Source organism: Lygodium microphyllum, chromosome 13, assembly GCF_053477565.2.
Source record: "Lygodium microphyllum isolate KBCC chromosome 13, Lygodium_microphyllum_v1.1.10, whole genome shotgun sequence".
Classification (NCBI taxonomy): Eukaryota; Viridiplantae; Streptophyta; class Polypodiopsida; order Schizaeales; family Lygodiaceae; genus Lygodium; species Lygodium microphyllum.
In genome coordinates this window covers 50,392,578-50,412,906 of record NC_141147.1, presented here as the reverse complement: position 1 = coordinate 50,412,906, position 20,329 = coordinate 50,392,578, and positions in this window count along the sequence as shown.

Genomic DNA, 20,329 nt, shown 5'->3' with positions numbered 1-20,329 from the left:
GTATCTATGAGGGGCTAGCAGAATTAGACCACCTCATGAGGAAGATCATAAGGGTTATCAAAAGCACAAGGAAAAGGATAGTGCGATGCCCAAAAGGGAGAGGGTAGGTCGACTGTGATTGCCAAGATCCCTAAGGAGGGAGTACTTCTTCAGATGATAGCCATTGACAACAAAAGGATCATTAGAGGCATCAACGGTCTGCACATGAATAGAGCCGTTAGGGTTGACAGCAAGTACCTTGTATGGGCCCATCCACTGTTGTTGAAGCTTGCTAGGAAATTTTCCAAATCTCGAATCATAGGCCATGACAAGATCACCTTCTTTAAACTCCTTGTGCTTGATGAAACTGTCATGATAGGTCTTGCGTCATGCTTGAGTGGTTTCCATACATTGTAGGGCCATCTGCCAAATCTCATCCAAACATTCCAAGTGCAAGAGACGGCATTGTAGTGACTCATCATCTCCCAAGAATTCTTTAACTGCCACTCGCAAAGAGGGTAATTTCAGTTCAACAGGGAAGATGGCTTGAGTACCATACACCAGATGAAAAGAGGTTTATTTTGTAGTTGCCTTATGGGAGGTTCTATACGCCCAGAGGGCCTCTGTAAGTCGACCGTCCCAGTCATGACAATGTGCGGAAATTGTTCTTGTCAAGATCAAGCAGAGGATGCAGTTGGTGACTTCAACTTGGCCGTTGGCTTTGGGGTAGTAAGGAGTGGACTTGCGATGGCAGATCTTATACAGTTTTGTCAACGCTTCCATGATTTTGTTAAGGAAATGAGTACCTCTGTCACTTACAACTCGAGGGAACTATCAAAACGGGTGATAATATTTTCGTACATGAATAGGGATATTCTGTTACCATCATCCCGCTTCAGAGCTTTAGCTTCACACCACTTTGTGACATAATCTGTACATACTAAGATGTATTTGTTCTGCTTCCGTCTGGTGGGTGGATGAATGGGTCCCACGAAATCAATCTCCCACTCCTCAAATGGCTTTAGGGGAAGAATAGGTTGTACTGGCATGGCACTTGCTTTTGTGGGTTTTCCCATTCACTCACAAGCATTGCATCTCTTGCAGTAGTCATATGCCTTCTTGTGGAGGGTCACCCACCAGTATCCTGCTAACATAGCCTTTCTGGTTGTTGCTTCTCCTGCAAAGTGTCCATCACATGGTTCGTCATGGCATGCTTTCAATACTATGCCAATTTCGTCTCTTGCGACACATCTTCTCAGCACTTCATCTTTGCCCTTCTTGTACAGTGCAATGCCTAGCAAGGTATAGGGAGCTGATTCTAATAGAAGCTTCTTCTTCTCATGGCTTGAGATGCTAGGAGGATACTGTTGAGTTGCCACAGGAGGTTGGCTATATCTTCGTACCAGGGAGTAACTGTTTCAACTAGAAACAAGGAAGTGTTAGGAAGGTCTAGATCATTCTGTTCTTCTTCTGCAATTTGAGGGATTCGTGATAGATGATTGGCTAGGGCATGGGAACGCCCGGGGTTAGTGACCACTTCAAAATGGAACTCTTGGAATAGGAGCATCCATCTCATCACTCATCCTTTAACATCTCCTTTATTTATCAAGAAGGATAGGGCTTCATGATTCACGTAGAAATTGAAATGCATTGACAGTATAGATAGTGTTGAAACTTCTCCAATGCAAACACCATTGCTAAGCACTCAAGCTCTGTCCTTGTGTAGTTATGTTCCCTATTAGTGACCTTTCGGCTTGCATAATATATTGGTTGATCTAATTTAGAGGGGGCCTTTTGACATAGGACAGCACCTAGCCATGCAATTGATGCATATGTGTGCACATGAAACTCCTTCATCCAGTCAGGCTGCAAAATAAGTTCTTGTATAAGGCACTATTTTAGGGTATTAGGCTTCTTCGTAGTCATCAGTCCAAAGTAAATTTGCATCTTTCCTTAGGAGCTTGTGCAAAGGGGATGCCTTGGTTGCAAAATGTGCGATAAATCTTTTGTAGTAGCCGACATGGCCAAGAAATCCTCTCAATCGCTTCAAGCATATTGGTGCTGTCAAGGTGAAAATCTTCTCGCCGGGTTTGTTGCAATCCCTTGCGTAGAGACAATATGGCCCAAAATCACTCTTGATGAGACATAAAAGACACATTTGTTAGGGTTGAGAGAAATTCCATACTCTCAACATCTGTCAAAGCATTGCTGTAGGTGTTCTCAATGCTCACGTATTAAGCTATAGACATAGAAGTCATTAAGATACACCTCAATGAAATCATGCAGATGATTCTATAAGACAGCCATCATTACTCGTTGGAAGGTGGCAAGAGCATTACAGAGCCCAAACGGCATCACTCTATACGCATAGGTTCCCCATTCTGTGGTGAAGGTTGTTTTGGATTGGTCCTCTTCTACGATTTGGACTTGATTACATCCATTGAATCCATCCAAGAGGGAATATAGCTCATGGCCTGCCACTATGTCTAACAGTTGGTTGGTGAAAGGGATAGGGAAATTATCCTTCTTTGTCTTCGAGTTCAACTTATGAAATTCCACACATATTCAAAGTTTCTTGTTCTTCTTGGGTACAACCACAATGGGCGAAACCCATTCACTGTTAGCCACGGGATAAATGAACTCAACTTTAAAAAGCTTCAATAATTCAGCCTTCACCAAAGCAGAATAATTAGGATTCATATGTCTTTGTCTCTGCCTCACATGTTTGGCATCAGGGTTTAGGCCAATGTGATGTTGGCATACTGTGGGATCAATCCCCTTTATGTCTTTGTACGACCAAGCAAACATGTCTAAGTTCTCCTTTAGTAGGTCTCGTAGGACCACTAGTTCTTCTTCTCGAACATTGAGACCCACGTTCAGGTGACATTCAGTACCGTCAATATCCAAGAACATCACTTGCCTTTCACCTTCCACTTCATGGATAAATGTCCTACGAATTGCTTCTGGATAGAGGTCTGAATCTTTCAAGGGAGTAATGTCATCGTTTGATGTTCCACTAGAACCAGTGTCCTCCTTCTGAACAAATGACTCATTTGTCTGTTGAGATTGCTAGAAGGGTATCAAAGCTTTATTTGCTTCTGTGTGAGTGGTGATTTATTTTGGACTTAGGGATTCATCTTGAGAGAATGTGTCCAGGAATGTCACATAGCACGGACCTTCTATAAGTTGTGGCTCTGATGGCTCTCGCTTTTGTTGAAAAGGGGTATCATCATCGTCTTTTCTCCAGAATGATTGGTTAGGGTAACAAGAGTCACTGATGAACTTAATTTTTATATCTTTGATCCATTTCTTATGAAAATTCTACATACTTTATGGTCCATTGATAAGAGCGGAGTTTTGATGCCGAGAAGTGCTTAAAAATAGCTAAAAATTATGAATATCAAGGGAAAAATATTCAACGTCAAAGGCGGCGGCTCGATCTAGGACGATTTTAAGCGTCAAAGTGCTTTAAAGGCGCCTGAGTGACACTTTTTGATTTTTGATAATTTTTCAGACTACCATGTGGGTTGTCAAGAGTTACCGGCCAATGCGGGATGCCGAGCTGGACGCCCAAGATTTTTCAGAGCTCAATTCGGAGTCCGGACGGGGAAATGGCCAAGAAACCGGTAGGTGGACATTAGAGTGGTCAAATGGGTAAGTGACCCTTGGGGCCAAAATTTCATGCCACATGAAATGTTGGGATGAAAAAACATGGAGGGAAGAAGAAGAAAGCGTGGACAGTATGGCGCCGAAAAATGCGCTTCATGGCTTGATCATGGATCTCCTGCCTCAATACAATACCCCCAATTGACATTGGTCCTTGCTTCTCCTCTGCCTGCTAATCATATCACCGCCTCTCGCCCGTCAAATGGTGGCCTCAATGGAAATCTATGATGTCAGTCTTTCTCTCTCCTCCCTCTCTCTCCTCTAGGGGCAGATTCATGTGGGAAGAAGAAGGATCGACGAATGCTTGTCCAATTGAGATGGGATTGCTCCATGATGCAAGAGGAGGGTAGATTGTTGATTCCGGACTATCATGGACATTAATGGCTACTGGAAATCAGTCCCGAGACATGGCAAATAAAAACCGCAACGCGCACAGAACGGTAATTTTATTTTTACAAAGGGAATTGACGTTTTATGCAATTTGCTTCATGAATATTTGTTCCCATAGACTGATTATGCATTATGTTGTTGTTTGCTATGATTTTGATCAATTTATGCTCAGAAAATCAGAAAATCATAAGTGTTATGACTGAAATTAATGGTACAAAACCCGTAAAACACGCGTTTAAGAGACAAAATGGGGGGTTTTTGCAAAATAAATGGGAAACATGAGATATAACATCAATAAAACCTGAAATTTTGCTGTCAAAGAACCTAAGGGCCACAGCTGATAATCAATCTTAATTTCTAGTCATTTTTTATTGAAGAAAATAGAGGAAAGATACCAAAAATGGTGGAAAATGGGTTTTAAATGGGAGAAAATTAGGAAACGATAAAAAGAAAATTCCAAAAAATTACATAAGTGTTTGTGCAATGTATAATGAAGGTAGAGTACGAGGTTAGCCTTGGTTTACCCTCATTTCTATGTTTTTGTCAGTATATATTGCTTTCTCTACAAAGAAATACACATAAAATGACTCTTACACCTATCAACGATTGCAAAACATTAAATGGTAGGGTGAGAGGAGAGTTTGAGCGTCAAAGTAAAATCTTAAACCTGATTTATGTGTTGCATCATGGCTATAGGACGTTGTTTTAAAATAAAGGAAAAGGCAGCATGAGCGTAAGGCTCGATGTCTCTCCTCGTTTCAATACATAAACGTTAGCATGGAAATCATGAAAAGATTGGTTTCGCATGATACACAATGCTGATTTTCTATTGTTTGTGCACGAAACCATTCACATTATGCACTATGCATGGTTCATGGTATTGAAGGAAAATCTCCTGGACTACATAGCAATTGTTTTCTTAGGACTTTGACCCGCGATTGAGAGTGTGAGGTTATCCCTTGCCGTAGGGTAGAGGGTCAGTTTCCTAAGGGACCGTGAAGTGAGGAAGCATGGTATATCTCTTGGAAATACGAGAAATATAAAAGAGAGGAGTTTGTGTTCGGTTGTGTTATATGTTTAGCAGCGCATCAAAGGGCCAATCCCTGAGATGTAGGAGAGCTGCAGTGGGCTCCGACTATTAGTCGGTGGAGTGCCTCCTATGTGTGTGTGATCGTGGCATTGCCAATGTATAAGGGATCTCCCTTTGAGGAGTCTAAGGGAAACGTTGGACTATAAACTATAAATGCAGGAATTAAGCTTTAGGGCAGTTTGTTCTTCAGCCTTAGATTGACACTCCTGGTCCGCAAGGCCGTGAGGGTGTTTGTGTGTCATGAGCATGAGGTCCGGCTAGTGCCATAGCCAGTGTCGGCCCATTTCAGGTCCCATCAATTGATCTACCCAAATGGAACCATGGTCATTCCATCGAACACCCCCGAGATCTTTGGCCTCTGAGGTCTCTGTAGGGACATCAACAAGATCGTCCACTATCAGAGGAACTTCTTCATCTGCACTTTCATAACCTTCTTCATTTTCTTCCTCATCATTTTCATCCTCTTTCTCTAGAGGCTCTATCTTTGCTTTTGTAGAGGATCTGTAGGAGAAGAACAGATCGTCCATCTCTGTGTCTGCTTCTACTTTTGTCTTTGGCCATGTCTCTGCTTTTGTCTTTGCAACTACATTTAACAAGGAAAACACTACATTCATGCTTCTATTTCACTATCAGAGGTGATTCTAGAAGTCAATTCTAGTTGAGGTAGGAGGTATTCTCCCATGGACAAAGACTTTGCTTCCTTCGGTAGTTGTCTTATAGTACCAACTATTAGGGACTGTGCCTTTGTTTTCTTGGGAAAGATCTATTTAACAGCCTCTTCATCTCCTAATGTACCATCTGTTACTTTATTGGAGGAGTCTCTTATGACTTTGATGGATGTGGATCCATTGCCTTTTTGCGATCCATACAATTTAAACACCACGTTGTTGGGTCCTCTGCCTAGGGTTAGGGTGCCTTTGAACCAGTCTGTACTGGCTCTTCCTTCAAAAAGCCAAGGTCTTCCCAACAAGAGAGGATATGAAGTCCCATAAGAATTTGGTTTGACCACCAAATATGTCAGCCAACAATCTCTTCTTGCAAGGGTTGTTTTTACGTATGGGAGGATTCCCAACGGTTTAATTTTGCTTTGATCTGCCAATCTGATAAGCCACTATGTAGATTGAATTCCTTGCAAACCTAGATTCTTCATTATCACATCCATCATTATGTTTACTGATGAGCCTCCATCAATCAATGCATTTGAAATAAAGCATCCTTATATCCATACACTAATCTTTGGGGTTCCAGGATCTAGGAAGGCGTTAGCCACATATACTTCCTATACAGGCTCTAGGGCCCTGTTGGACTTTGTTGTTGTTGGGGGAGCAATCCTTAGTCCGCGTCTTCTTGTCAAGATGCTTTTGAAACTTTTTTGGAAACCGAGAGATAGCATCAACAACTATCAGAACGCTAAGTTTGGTTTAAAAGTGTCTAGGTCTTTTACCAAGTCATATTCTTTGATAGGATCCATGGGCTTCTCCATCCTGCTGGGGAATAGGGCTACACCCGTTTTCATCTTTCCATTTTCTTCTAGCAATGGCTGCATCAACACTTCTTCTATTTTTGGAGGTGCTTTTGTATTGTCTATCTCCTGAACCTCTGGTCTTGCCTCTAGGACTGTCTCTTTGACTCTTTGTGGCACTACAGTGCTCTGTAATGCATTGTTCTGTCCTGTACTGCTCTGTCCCTCTATTGGTAGGTTGAACCTCACAATCTTTGTAGGGGAGTTATTCTCTTTTCGGATAACTGGTTCCTTCTTCTTAGCGTGCATGATACCGGAAACTTCCAACTCTACCAAATTGGAGGTAGCTTGCAAATAGACTTGTCTTCTTAATTCCACAAACTTGCGAACTTTTGGTTGTATGCCTCTAAGGAACACTCCTTTCTGGATACCTTCATCCAAATGATGATTAGTCCATCTCTTCAGGATGGATTCCATTCACGAGACATAGGCTTCTACTCTTTCTCCAGAGGACTGACTTAGGTTCATGAACTCCTCTTGCATCCCCTCTTCAAAACCTTCATGCCTAAATTTAGTGAGGAATGCCAACTTCAAGTCATCCCATGTGCCAAAAGTTCCTACTGCTTGTCTCTCATACCATTGAAATTCCATGCCCTTGAAAATGGCGCGGAATATCGCTAACCAATGCTCAGGGGTTCTGACATTATTAGCTTAAAAATAGCTAAAAATTATGAAGATCAAGGGAAAAATATCCACCGTCAAAGGCGGCGGCTCGATCTAGGACGATTTTAAGCGCCAAAGTGCTTTAAAGGCGCCCGAGCGACACTTGGTGTTTTTTCATAATTTTTCAGACAGTCGTGCGGGTTGACACAAGCTACTGGCCAATGCGGGATGCTAAGCCGGACGCCCAGGATTTTTCAGAGCTCGATTCCGAGTCCGGACGGGGAAATGGCCAAGAAACCGGTCAAGATTTGAAGAGGTGGACAAAATTTGGCCAAAATGGGCAAGTGACCCTTGGGAGCCCAAATTTAAATGTCACATGAACGTTTGGGAGAGAAATGATGCAACAAATCGTGGGAAGGAAACGTGAGCAGATGGCGCCGAAATTCACGCCATGATGTTGATCATGCTTCTCCCTGCCTGCAAACAACCCCCCTGTTTGACAATGGCCCCTCATTCCCCTCCGTATCCTGACTCTATCGCCGCCCTTCGCCCGTCGAATGATGGCCTGGTTTGGAATTTCTGATTCTAGTCTTTCTCTCTCCTCCCTCTCTCTCTTCTAAAGGCAAGATCATGTGGGGAGAAGAAGGAAGAAGAAAGAATGATGGAGGCTTGTCCGGCATGGACCGGATTGCTCCACGGGCTGAGAATGGTGATTTGTGATGTTGCTGGACATGAAGTGTTGCTGTTTTCCAAATCTACAGCAATGGAAAAAAAACCCGAAACACGCGTTTAAGCGGTAAAACAAAAAAAATTACAAAGAAAATTTAGTGTTTTATGCTTTTGATTGATGGAATGCCGTTCATATGGACTAAGATTTGATTATGCTGCTGATTCTTCTGAGTTCTTACTGTTTATAACCAGAAATTATGAAAAACATGCATTTCATGGCTCGAAATAATGTCAAGAAACCCGAAAACGCATGAAAAAGGGGGAAAAACAAGGGTTTTGGGCATATAAATGGGGAAAACCGTCGATACACATCAACTAATCTTTCAATTTTGTTGCAAATGAACTAAGGGCCACAGCCCACAAACTGGTTTTCATTTTCAGCAATTTAAAAAATACAAGAAAATGAAGAAAATGGGGAAAAATGATAAAAAAACCATGAAAAATAGGGGAAAAATACATTTGGGGCTACGAAAAATATAGAAAAATAGGATTTATGTTTGTTGATGTATAACAAGGCTGGGGCATGAAGTTATGCTTCAGTTCAGCCTTGTTTATATGTTTTGGTGCGTGTTTCCTTCCTTTCTCCACATAAAATGACAAGGAAAACCCTAAAAGAAATGAATGCAATGATGCACTATCAATGGGGGAGGGAAGAGTTGTGGAAAAAATGGTTAAATGCCACTGAGCATGATGAATAATTTGCTGATTTTATATGTATTGCATCTAGGACGGAATAATAATGATAAAAATTAAAACCTAGTAGCACGAAGATCACTTCGGTGCTAGGTGTTGCAGCGAAGCACAAAGCGGTTAGAAAGAAAAGCATGAAAGAGATGTTTTGCACTTGCACGCTGCTGGTTTTTTTAAAATGTTTGAGCACTAGGCATCCACCTCTTTGCATGATCATTTAGAGGAAATTAAAAGTATCAGAGTTAGCTCCTGGATATGCATAGCAATTGTCTTCAGTAGGCCCTTGACCCACCGTTGAGAGCGTGAGGTTCCTATGCTGTAGGCTAGTTGAGGGTTATAGGGGAAGTCAAGTAAGGACAATGGTACATTCCTGGATACGTTTATTTGGTACCTTGAGTGACGTTTGTGCGAAATGTCTAAATGTTGAGCGGCGCATCGAGGGGCCAATCCCCAAGGTGTAGGAGAGTCGCAGAGGGTTGACGGCATTCAGCCGTAGGAGGAACCCCATGTGTATGTGATTCGAGCCTTTTGGCTATGTGAAAGGGACTCCCTCTGAGGAGCAATATTGGGTTAGGATCAGTTGGACTACAACGTATTACAAACGCAATGTTTAGGAAGGCAGAGATTTTGATAGACGCTCCTGGCCGTGAGGCCGAGGGGTTGTCTTGCGCATAGTGACGAGGTCCGGCTAGTGCATGAGCCAGTGCCGGCCCATTTTTAGGTCCATCAGTGGTGCGTCTGCCGGGAGCTGCTTAAAAGTGGCGGTTCTCGAATCCTGGTTGTTTAAGGACCAACTAGCAGTTTATGCCAGAGGATACTGAGCTTGACCCGTTATTTATTGATAAGCATCGTCTAGCAGAAATCCAAAAGCAAGAAAGAGACGAAAGAGCTAGGCGACGTGCTGAAATTTTTAGGAGATATTCCCCTAAGCGTAGCGGTGCTGAACCCTTACGAGGGAGTGGATCTAGTGGTCTTAGGACCACAAGCAGTAAGTTAGGAGAAGGTGGAAGCTCTAGTGCTCCCCTTCCTTCCATAAGCCAGTCCACGTCAATTGCGGGAGGTGTAACCCCACCGTTCCCTATTCCTAGTGCAAATCCAATCCTCGTCATGGCGCAGCCTATTGCAATTCCAGCAGGAACGACGGATTTGCCGGCTCTAGGTTACCCGCTACCCATTTTTAATGGGCTAGTTGAGGAAGATGCGGAACTCCACATTAGGGAGTTTCAAAAGCTGATGTTTAACTGCCGCATTCAAGAAGAAGGGCATTTAATGATGTTCTTCAACATGACTCTCAAAGGAAGAGCTGCTATATGGTATCATGGTTTAGAAGCCGGAACCATATTGAACATTGATGCATTTTATGGAGCTTTTCGAAGGGAGTTTGCCCCTGAAAGGGGTGGGCAATATTGGTTGCGTGTACTCAACGTGACCCGCCAAGATCCACACGAGGATATTCGTGCTTATGCAAAGAAGATAAAAGAGGTCTTCCGTAAGTTGGACACCTCTATTCCTATCCCCCGCAGCTGCCCAATTGCAATATTTCCTACATGGGTTGGACTTTAATATCCAATTGCAGTTGAGTAGTGTTCCCTTGGGGGATATAGATACTGCCATTACACGAGCACAAGAGGTGGAATCCCGACTACAAGTAGCCTATGCTTCTAGAGGCAATTCGAACATGGGTTTAGTATTGGGAAACAATATGGCAATAGCCAATGGCAGTAGTGGCCAAGGGATAGCGATGGCTAACCCTAATGGGAGAGGGAACATGATACAGAATGTCCCTTTATTACCAGCTCCCCCTAGCATGTCGATGCCTACGGGCAGTCAAATGGCTCCAAGTAGTGGAGGCCAGGCGGTCAATTCTAACACCATGCCTGCAGCTCAACAGCCTGTGCCTAATCGAATTGTTAGGCCGATTGAACGACATGGAAATGACCAAGGCTATGAGTCGAGTTCTTCCAATGTTCTTGGCGAGGTTAAGGACATGATGAAGCATTATACCGACATGATTACGGAGCAGTATTGACAAGTAGCCGTTGATGTCAACTTCCTTAAAAAACAACAAAATTTGATAGGAAGTAGATACCCAGAGGAGGGTGCGCCGTCGAGGTTTAGTTGCAAATGGTGTGGCGGGCAGCACTATCCAAGAAATTGCCCAAATGTTAAGTGCGATATTTGTGGAAAATCCGGCCATCTAGCGGCTACTTGCTGGAGTAAGATCAGTTCTCTCCAGCGGGGTAGTCGGCAACCAGGGCCTGTTAATCATCGTGCTCAAGGAAATGATTCCCAGCCAGAAAATGGGCCTAAACAAATACTTCAACGACCAAAGACTACAGTGGAAGAGCTACCAAGTGGTAGTGGGGTTAGTTTGATTGAGGCTGTACGCGTTAATGATGCTGAAACCTCTAATCTACGAGCTGTCCTTACAAGAGGTAAAAAGGGTAGAGAAGCCGACATGGATAAGCCTGTCGACGGAAACCCTAAACAAGGCGACAAAGGAACGCAAGTTTTGGATCCTGCCCTAGAAGGGGGACCTTTGAAGCCCGTAGAGAGTAAAGCCGATAAGGAAGCACCAAAGAAGAAGGTGAAAGTTAAGAAAGAGGCAATAAAGCCAGCTCAGCGACCTAAAGAGCGGATGATTTGGCGTGAAAAGCGAGCTCTTTCGAACTATCATGAATTCGATTTGGCGGGCTCTCTTTGCGAAGTCAAGCCGGATGTGAACCTTTTGCAGCTTATTAAGCTTTCCCCAGGAGTACGTAAGGAATTTAGAAAGATCCTACGTACCGGGTATATCGTAGAACCTTTGGGTATTGCGCGAGTTGGTGATGACTGGTTTGAGCATGCTGAGAAGCATTGCCCAAGGGTTGCAGCCTATGTCGATGGGATATTAGTAGATTATGCCATTGTCGACACGGGATCATCTGTTAACATTATGAGTTCTGAACTGATGGAAAGGTTGGGTCTTGCGATTCAGAAAGATACTTCCACAATTCTCAGAATGGCAGATGACAGTTTGAGACAGCCGGAAGGCTGCATTACTAAGGTCCATGTCACTGTTGCAAATGTAGAATGCATGTTGGACTTTAGGGTGATTCGTTTTGCAGGGCGGCCAAGTTACCAAGTATTACTTGGACGACCTTGGATCTTGCAAGCGGATTGCCAAGTGGATATACCCGCCGGTCGATTAATATTCGGCAGAGGTGCTCAGCGTGTGGTGGTTGATGCTTATCCTGAGTCCCCGCAGAGTGAGAGGGCTCCTCTATCTTCTACAGAATTGGAGACATTAGAAGATTCATCTGTTAGTGAGGCATCATCGAGTGATGAGTCCAAAGAGGGATCCACCACGGAGGACATCTATCAGATCACTTTGAACGAGCCGATAGAGGCCCAAGATCGTATAAGAGATGCAGATGTTATCGAGCTAGACCTTGGTACGCTTGATGATTCGCGGCCAATCAAATTAGGCTCTATGCTCAGCCCAGCAGAAAGGGAGGACTATGTGGCCTTGATCCAGGAATTCCGTGATATCTTTGCCTGGAGTTATGATGAGTTGAGAGGCATCCCTCCCAGTCTTGCTGTTCATACAATTCCGTTGAAAGACGGCAGTCGTCCTGTACGGCAGAAAGTAAGGCGTATGCCTTTCGAATTGAGGGACGGGCTGTTTGAGGAGTTACAGAAGCTTCGAAAAGCGGGTTTGATTTTTCCTGTGCAACACACGGAATGGTGTTCGCCAGTTGTGATTAGAAAGAAGAAGAATAATCAGATCCGTTTATGTGTAGACTTTAGGGAGCTGAATAAGCAGACAGTTAAGGACTACTACCCATTACCATTTATTGACCAGATTTTGGATCAATTAGCGGGTAGGGAGATATATTCGTTTATGGATTGCTTTGCAGGATACAACCAAATGGCAATTGCAGAAGAGGACAAGTTGAAAACAACTTTTATCACTGTATTTGGCACTTTTGCTTACCACGTGATGGCCTTTGGTTTATCCAATGCGCCTGGTTCGTGGCAACGAACAGCCGATAAGACATTCGGTGACATATCCCCTGACGAGTTGAGGGTGTTTATTGATGACTTAGGGGCCGCCACCGTGAGAGAAAGGCAGTTGATCATTCTGAGAAAATGCTTTGAGCACTGTAGACAATTTTGCATCGCCCTAAACCCACGGAAGTGTGCTTTTGGAGTACCTTATGGGCTGTTGCTGGGTCATGTGGTTAGTTCGGTAGGAATTGCGACAGACCCCGAAAAGGTCAAAGTTATAATTGCCATGGGTCCACCACGCACTCCGAAAGAAGTTCATAGCTTTCTGTCTTCGGTTGGTTACTACCGTAGATTCATTAACGCCTTAGCAGAAAGAACGTTGCCGCTTACAAATTTATTGTCCTTTAGCTGTTCGTTTGTATGGGGTGACCCTTGTAAGGTAGCATTCGAGGATGTGAAACAAGAGCTAGCAAGAGCGCCCGTTTTAAAAGCACCTAAAAGAGGTGAGGTGTTCTATATATTTTCAGCAGCCACCATGTATAGTATCAGCTGTTGTTTAGCCCAAATTTGGGAAGAGAAGTGGTACCACCCGATTGCTTTTGCTAGTCGGAAGCTGGGGGTATCCGAAATCAATTACACCTACATGGAGAAGCTATGTCTAGCGATGGTCTTTGGGACCAAGAAGTTCAGGCATTACATTCTCTATGAAAAAGTTGTGCTTTATACGAAGGCGGAGGGACTTCGACTATTGATGAATAAGTTACAGCCGCCTGATCGTTTAGCGAAGTGGTTGATCACTTTGCAGGAATTTGATTATGAAATCAAGAGTAAGCTACCAAGGTTGCAAGGCATCGTGGAATGTCTAGTGGACTTTGGGGAGCCGAAAGAATCTGTGGCTGAAGGTAGTGACATGGAGATGATATTTAAAATAGATACGGCATCTATTCCCTCCTGGTATGCTGCAATAACGCATTATTTATCAACGGGAGAGGCGGGATCCGAACTATCTAAGGCTGAGAAAAGGAAAATTAAGCAGCAAGCGTTAAAGTTTGCCTTGATCGCAGGTACATTATATCGGCAAGGGGTTGATGATATCTATCGCCGATGTGTGACGCCTGAGGAGGTGCCATTCATTTTGGAAGAGTGCCATGATTCTGCTTGCGGTGGCCATTTTGCTGGACGGCTTACAGCACAAAAGGCTTTAAGAGCAGGTTATTGGTGGCCTGCCATCTTCCAGGATGCGTTTGCGTATGTTAAGCGATGCGATATTTGCCAACGACATGATAGTCGAGAGAATAGGAAACGACCACTCACCCCTATTATGGCGATACTTCCATTTGAGAAGTGGGAAATAGACTTTGTGGGTCCTATTACTCCGTCATCGACTACGCAAAAGAGGTACATCATTGTAGCAACTGACTACTTCACAAAGTGGTCAGAAGCACGTGCAACAAGGAAAGATGATGCTAAAGAAACTGCTAGTTTCCTTTTAGAGCAGATAATATGCCGGTTTGGTCCGCCGAAAGAATTAGTGTCGGACCGCGGAACCCATTTCCTGAATAAGGTGATCAAAGGTTTGACAGAGTTGTGGAACATCAAGCATAACAAGACAACCCCATATAATCCGCAAGCCAATGGTCAGGTTGAAAGCACCAACAAGCAGCTTGTAGGCATCCTGTCCAAAATTGTGTCGGAAAAGAAACGGGATTGGGATAAAAAGTTATACGTGGCAGTATGGGCTTATAATACGACTTTCAAACGAGCCACTGGCCATACCCCGTTCAAGTTAGTATATGGGGAGGAGTGTGTCTTGCCTCTAGAAATTGAGCTGCCGACTATTCGGTTTGCCATCAATCATTCTTTGAGCGATGAAGACGCTCTTTTTGAGCGCTTGACGACATTGGCCCATTTAGACGAGCTTAAGTTGCAGAGCTTATTGCACCAAGAAGTGGCGAAGCGCCGAATGAAGAAGCTACACGACCTCAAAGCCAAGAAATACACCTTCAAGAAAGGACAGCTTGTTCTGTATTATGACGCACGACGTGAATTATTCCCAGGCAAGCTAGAACCCAAATGGGATGGGCCCTATAAGATCGTTAGAATAGGAAAGAATAAATCCACAGTTTTGTTAGCTGACCTTGAGGGGATAGAATTTAAAAATAAGGTTAATCTTAATAAGATTAAACCTTATTACTTCTGATTGTACTAATGCTATAACTGCCTTGCAGGTCTAGGCAAGATTGATCAAACATCTGCAAGGAAATCGTGATAGAGGTTGATGGGTCGTCTGATCCCTTATTTAGAACACCCATATTTGGAACAGAGGTATCATCAGGGAAAGCTCATTTGGTGGAGCAAAGGATACAAGGTGATGGAGCAAGAAGGCGGGACATTTATTTGGGAAATCAAGGTCTTCTGCCATCATTGCCTACAACTTTTGACGAGCATCCCTGTTGAATTCAATGATGATGGAGGGATGGAGCCTACAGTCCACCCGTTGAATATGCTGAATTTCGATTACCATAATTACGAGTAGAGTTCAGGATGGCAGGATATGTAAACCCTTTATGGACGTACACCTTGTACTTTGATGGGGCGTCCAGGGGTGCATGCAAAAAAGGAAGTGTAGGAGTTGTCATCCGAGACCCCCGACGACGCATTGTCATGAAGTTAGCTGCTTATCTCGGGGCGAATTTTACCAATAATATGGCAGAATACAAAGCCTTGATTATGGACTTGATTACATCCATTGAATCCATCCAAGAGGGAATATAGCTCATGGCCTGCCACTATGTCTAACAGTTGGTTGGTGAAAGGGATAGGGAAATTATCCTTCTTTGTCTTCGAGTTCAACTTATGAAATTCCACACATATTCAAAGTTTCTTGTTCTTCTTGGGTACAACCACAATGGGCGAAACCCATTCACTGTTAGCCACGGGATAAATGAACTCAACTTTAAAAAGCTTCAATAATTCAGCCTTCACCAAAGCAGAATAATTAGGATTCATATGTCTTTGTCTCTACCTCACATGTTTGGCATCAGGGTTTAGGCCAATGTGATGTTGGCATACTGTGGGATCAATCCCCTTTATGTCTTTGTACGACCAAGCAAACATGTCTAAGTTCTCCTTTAGTAGGTCTCGTAGGACCACTAGTTCTTCTTCTCGAACATTGAGACCCACGTTCAGGTGACATTCAGTACCGTCAATATCCAAGAACATCACTTGCCTTTCACCTTCCACTTCATGGATAAATGTCCTACGAATTGCTTCTGGATAGAGGTCTGAATCTTTCAAGGGAGTAATGTCATCGTTTGATGTTCCACTAGAACCAGTGTCCTCCTTCTGAACAAATGACTCATTTGTCTGTTGAGATTGCTAGAAGGGTATCAAAGCTTTATTTGCTTCTGTGTGAGTGGTGATTTATTTTGGACTTAGGGATTCATCTTGAGAGAATGTGTCCAGGAATGTCACATAGCACGGACCTTCTATAAGTTGTGGCTCTGATGGCTCTCGCTTTTGTTGAAAAGGGGTATCATCATCGTCTTTTCTCCAGAATGATTGGTTAGGGTAACAAGAGTCACTGATGAACTTAATTTTTATATCTTTGATCCATTTCTTATGAAAATTCTACATACTTTATGGTCCATTGATAAGAGCGGAGTTTTAATGCCGAGAAGTGCTTAAAAATAGCTAAAAATTATGAATATCAAGGGAAAAATATTCAACGTCAAAGGCGGCGGCTCGATCTAGGACGATTTTAAGCGTCAAAGTGCTTTAAAGGCGCCTGAGTGACACTTTTTGATTTTTGATAATTTTTCAGACTACCATGTGGGTTGTCAAGAGTTACCGGCCAATGCGGGATGCCGAGCTGGACGCCCAAGATTTTTCAGAGCTCAATTCGGAGTCCGGACGGGGAAATGGCCAAGAAACCGGTAGGTGGACATTAGAATGGTCAAATGGGTAAGTGACCCTTGGGGCGAAAATTTCATGCCACATGAAATGTTGGGATGAAAAAACATGGAGGGAAGAAGAAGAAAGCGTGGACAGTATGGCGCCGAAAAATGCGCTTCATGGCTTGATCATGGATCTCCTGCCTCAATACAATACCCCCAATTGACATTGGTCCTTGCTTCTCCTCTGCCTGCTAATCATATCGCCGCCTCTCGCCCGTCAAATGGTGGCCTCAATGGAAATCTATGATGTCAGTCTTTCTCTCTCCTCCCTCTCTCTCCTCTAGGGGCAGATTCATGTGGGAAGAAGAAGGATCGACGGATGCTTGTCCAATTGAGATGGGATTGCTCCATGATGCAAGAGGAGGGTAGATTGTTGATTCCGGACTATCATGGACATTAATGGCTACTGGAAATCAGTCCCGAGACATGGCAAATAAAAACCGCAACGCGCACAGAACGGTAATTTTATTTTTACAAAGGGAATTGACGTTTTATGCAATTTGCTTCATGAATATTTGTTCCCATAGACTGATTATGCATTATGTTGTTGTTTGCTATGATTTTGATCAATTTATGCTCAGAAAATCAGAAAATCATAAGTGTTATGACTGAAATTAATGGTACAAAACCCGTAAAACACGCGTTTAAGAGACAAAATGGGGGGTTTTTGCAAAATAAATGGGGAACATGAGATATAACATCAATAAAACCTGAAATTTTGCTGTCAAAGAACCTAAGGGCCACAGCTGATAATCAATCTTAATTTCTAGTCATTTTTTATTGAAGAAAATAGAGGAAAGATACCAAAAATGGTGGAAAATGGGTTTTAAATGGGAGAAAATTAGGAAACGATAAAAAGAAAATTCCAAAAAATTACATAAGTGTTTGTGCAATGTATAATGAAGGTAGAGTACGAGGTTAGCCTTGGTTTACCCTAATTTCTATGTTTTTGTCAGTATGTATTGCTTTCTCTACAAAGAAATACACATAAAATGACTCTTACACCTATCAACGATTGCAAAACATTAAATGGTAGGGTGAGAGGAGAGTTTGAGCGTCAAAGTAAAATCTTAAACCTGATTTATGTGTTGCATCATGGCTATAGGACGTTGTTTTAAAATAAAGGAAAAGGCAGCATGAGCGTAAGGCTCGATGTCTCTCCTCGTTTCAATACATAAACGTTAGCATGGAAATCATGAAAAGATTGGTTTCGCATGATACACAATGCTGATTTTCTATTGTTTGTGCACGAAACCATTCACATTATGCACTATGCATGGTTCATGGTATTGAAGGAAAATCTCCTGGACTACATAGCAATTGTTTTCTTAGGACTTTGACCCGCGATTGAGAGTGTGAGGTTATCCCTTGCCGTAGGGTAGAGGGTCAGTTTCCTAAGGGACCGTGAAGTGAGGAAGCATGGTATATCTCTTGAAAATACGAGAAATATAAAAGAGAGGAGTTTGTGTTCGGTTGTGTTATATGTTTAGCAGCGCATCAAAGGGCCAATCCCTGAGATGTAGGAGAGCTGCAGTGGGCTCCGACTATTAGTCGGTGGAGTGCCTCCTATGTGTGTGGATCGTGGCATTGCCAATGTATAAGGGATCTCCCTTTGAGGAGTCTAAGGGAAACGTTGGACTATAAACTATAAATGCAGGAATTAAGCTTTAGGGCAGTTTGTCCTTCAGCCTTAGATTGACACTCCTGGTCCGCAAGGCCGTGAGGGTGTTTGTGTGTCATGAGCATGAGGTCCGGCTAGTGCCATAGCCAGTGTCGGCCCATTTCAGGTCCCATCAATTGATCTACCCAAATGGAACCATGGTCATTCCATCGAACGCCCCCGAGATCTTTGGCCTCTGAGGTCTCTGTAGGGACATCAACAAGATCGTCCACTATCAGAGGAACTTCTTCATCTGCACTTTCATAACCTTCTTCATTTTCTTCCTCATCATTTTCATCCTCTTTCTCTAGAGGCTCTATCTTTGCTTTTGTAGAGGATCTGTAGGAGAAGAACAGATCGTCCATCTCTGTGTCTGCTTCTACTTTTGTCTTTGGCCATGTCTCTGCTTTTGTCTTTGCAACTACATTTAACAAGGAAAACACTACATTCATGCTTCTATTTCACTATCAAAGGTGATTCTAGAAGTCAATTCTAGTTGAGGTAGGAGGTATTCTCCCATGGACAAAGACTTTGCTTCCTTCGGTAGTTGTCTTATAGTACCAACTATTAGGGACTGTGCCTTTGTTTTCTTGGGAAAGATCTATTTAACAGCCTCTTCATCTCCTAATGTACCATCTGTTACTTTATTGGAGGAGTCTCTTATGACTTTGATGGATGTGGATCCATTGCCTTTTTGCGATCCATACAATTTAAACACCACGTTGTTGGGTCCTCTGCCTAGGGTTAGGGTGCCTTTGAACCAGTCTGTACTGGCTCTTCCTTCAAAAAGCCAAGGTCTTCCCAACAAGAGAGGATATGAAGTCCCATAAGAATTTGGTTTGACCACCAAATATGTCAGCCAACAATCTCTTCTTGCAAGGGTTGTTTTTACGTATGGGAGGATTCCCAACGGTTTAATTTTGCTTTGATCTGCCAATCTGATAAGCCACTATGTAGATTGAATTCCTTGCAAACCTAGATTCTTCATTATCACATCCATCATTATGTTTACTGATGAGCCTCCATCAATCAATGCATTTGAAATAAAGCATCCTTATATCCATACACTAATCTTTGGGGTTCCAGGATCTAGGAAGGCGTTAGCCACATATACTTCCTATACAGGCTCTAGGGCCCTGTTGGACTTTGTTGTTGTTGGGGGAGCAATCCTTAGTCCGCGTCTTCTTGTCAAGATGCTTTTGAAACTTTTTTGGAAACCGAGAGATAGCATCAACAACTATCAGAACGCTAAGTTTGGTTTAAAAGTGTCTAGGTCTTTTACCAAGTCATATTCTTTGATAGGATCCATGGGCTTCTCCATCCTGCTGGGGAATAGGGCTACACCCGTTTTCATCTTTCCATTTTCTTCTAGCAATGGCTGCATCAACACTTCTTCTATTTTTGGAGGTGCTTTTGTATTGTCTATCTCCTGAACCTCTGGTCTTGCCTCTAGGACTGTCTCTTTGACTCTTTGTGGCACTACAGTGCTCTGTAATGCACTGTTCTGTCCTGTACTGCTCTGTCCCTCTATTGGTAGGTTGAACCTCACAATCTTTGTAGGGGAGTTATTCTCTTTTCGGATAACTGGTTCCTTCTTCTTAGCGTGCATGATACCGGAAACTTCCAACTCTACCAAATTGGAGGCAGCTTGCAAATAGACTTGTCTTCTTAATTCCACAAACTTGCGAACTTTTGGTTGTATGCCTCTAAGGAACACTCCTTTCTGGATACCTTCATCCAAATGATGATTAGTCCATCTCTTCAGGATGGATTCCATTCACGAGACATAGGCTTCTACTCTTTCTCCAGAGGACTGACTTAGGTTCATGAACTCCTCTTGCATCCCCTCTTCAAAACCTTCATGCCTAAATTTAGTGAGGAATGCCAACTTCAAGTCATCCCATGTGCCAAAAGTTTCTACTGCTTGTCTCTCATACCATTGAAATTCCATGCCCTTGAAAATGGCGCGGAATATCGCTAACCAATGCTCAGGGGTTCTGACATTATTAGCCACATATGCTATCATAAATTTTACTACATGAAGATAAGGGTCT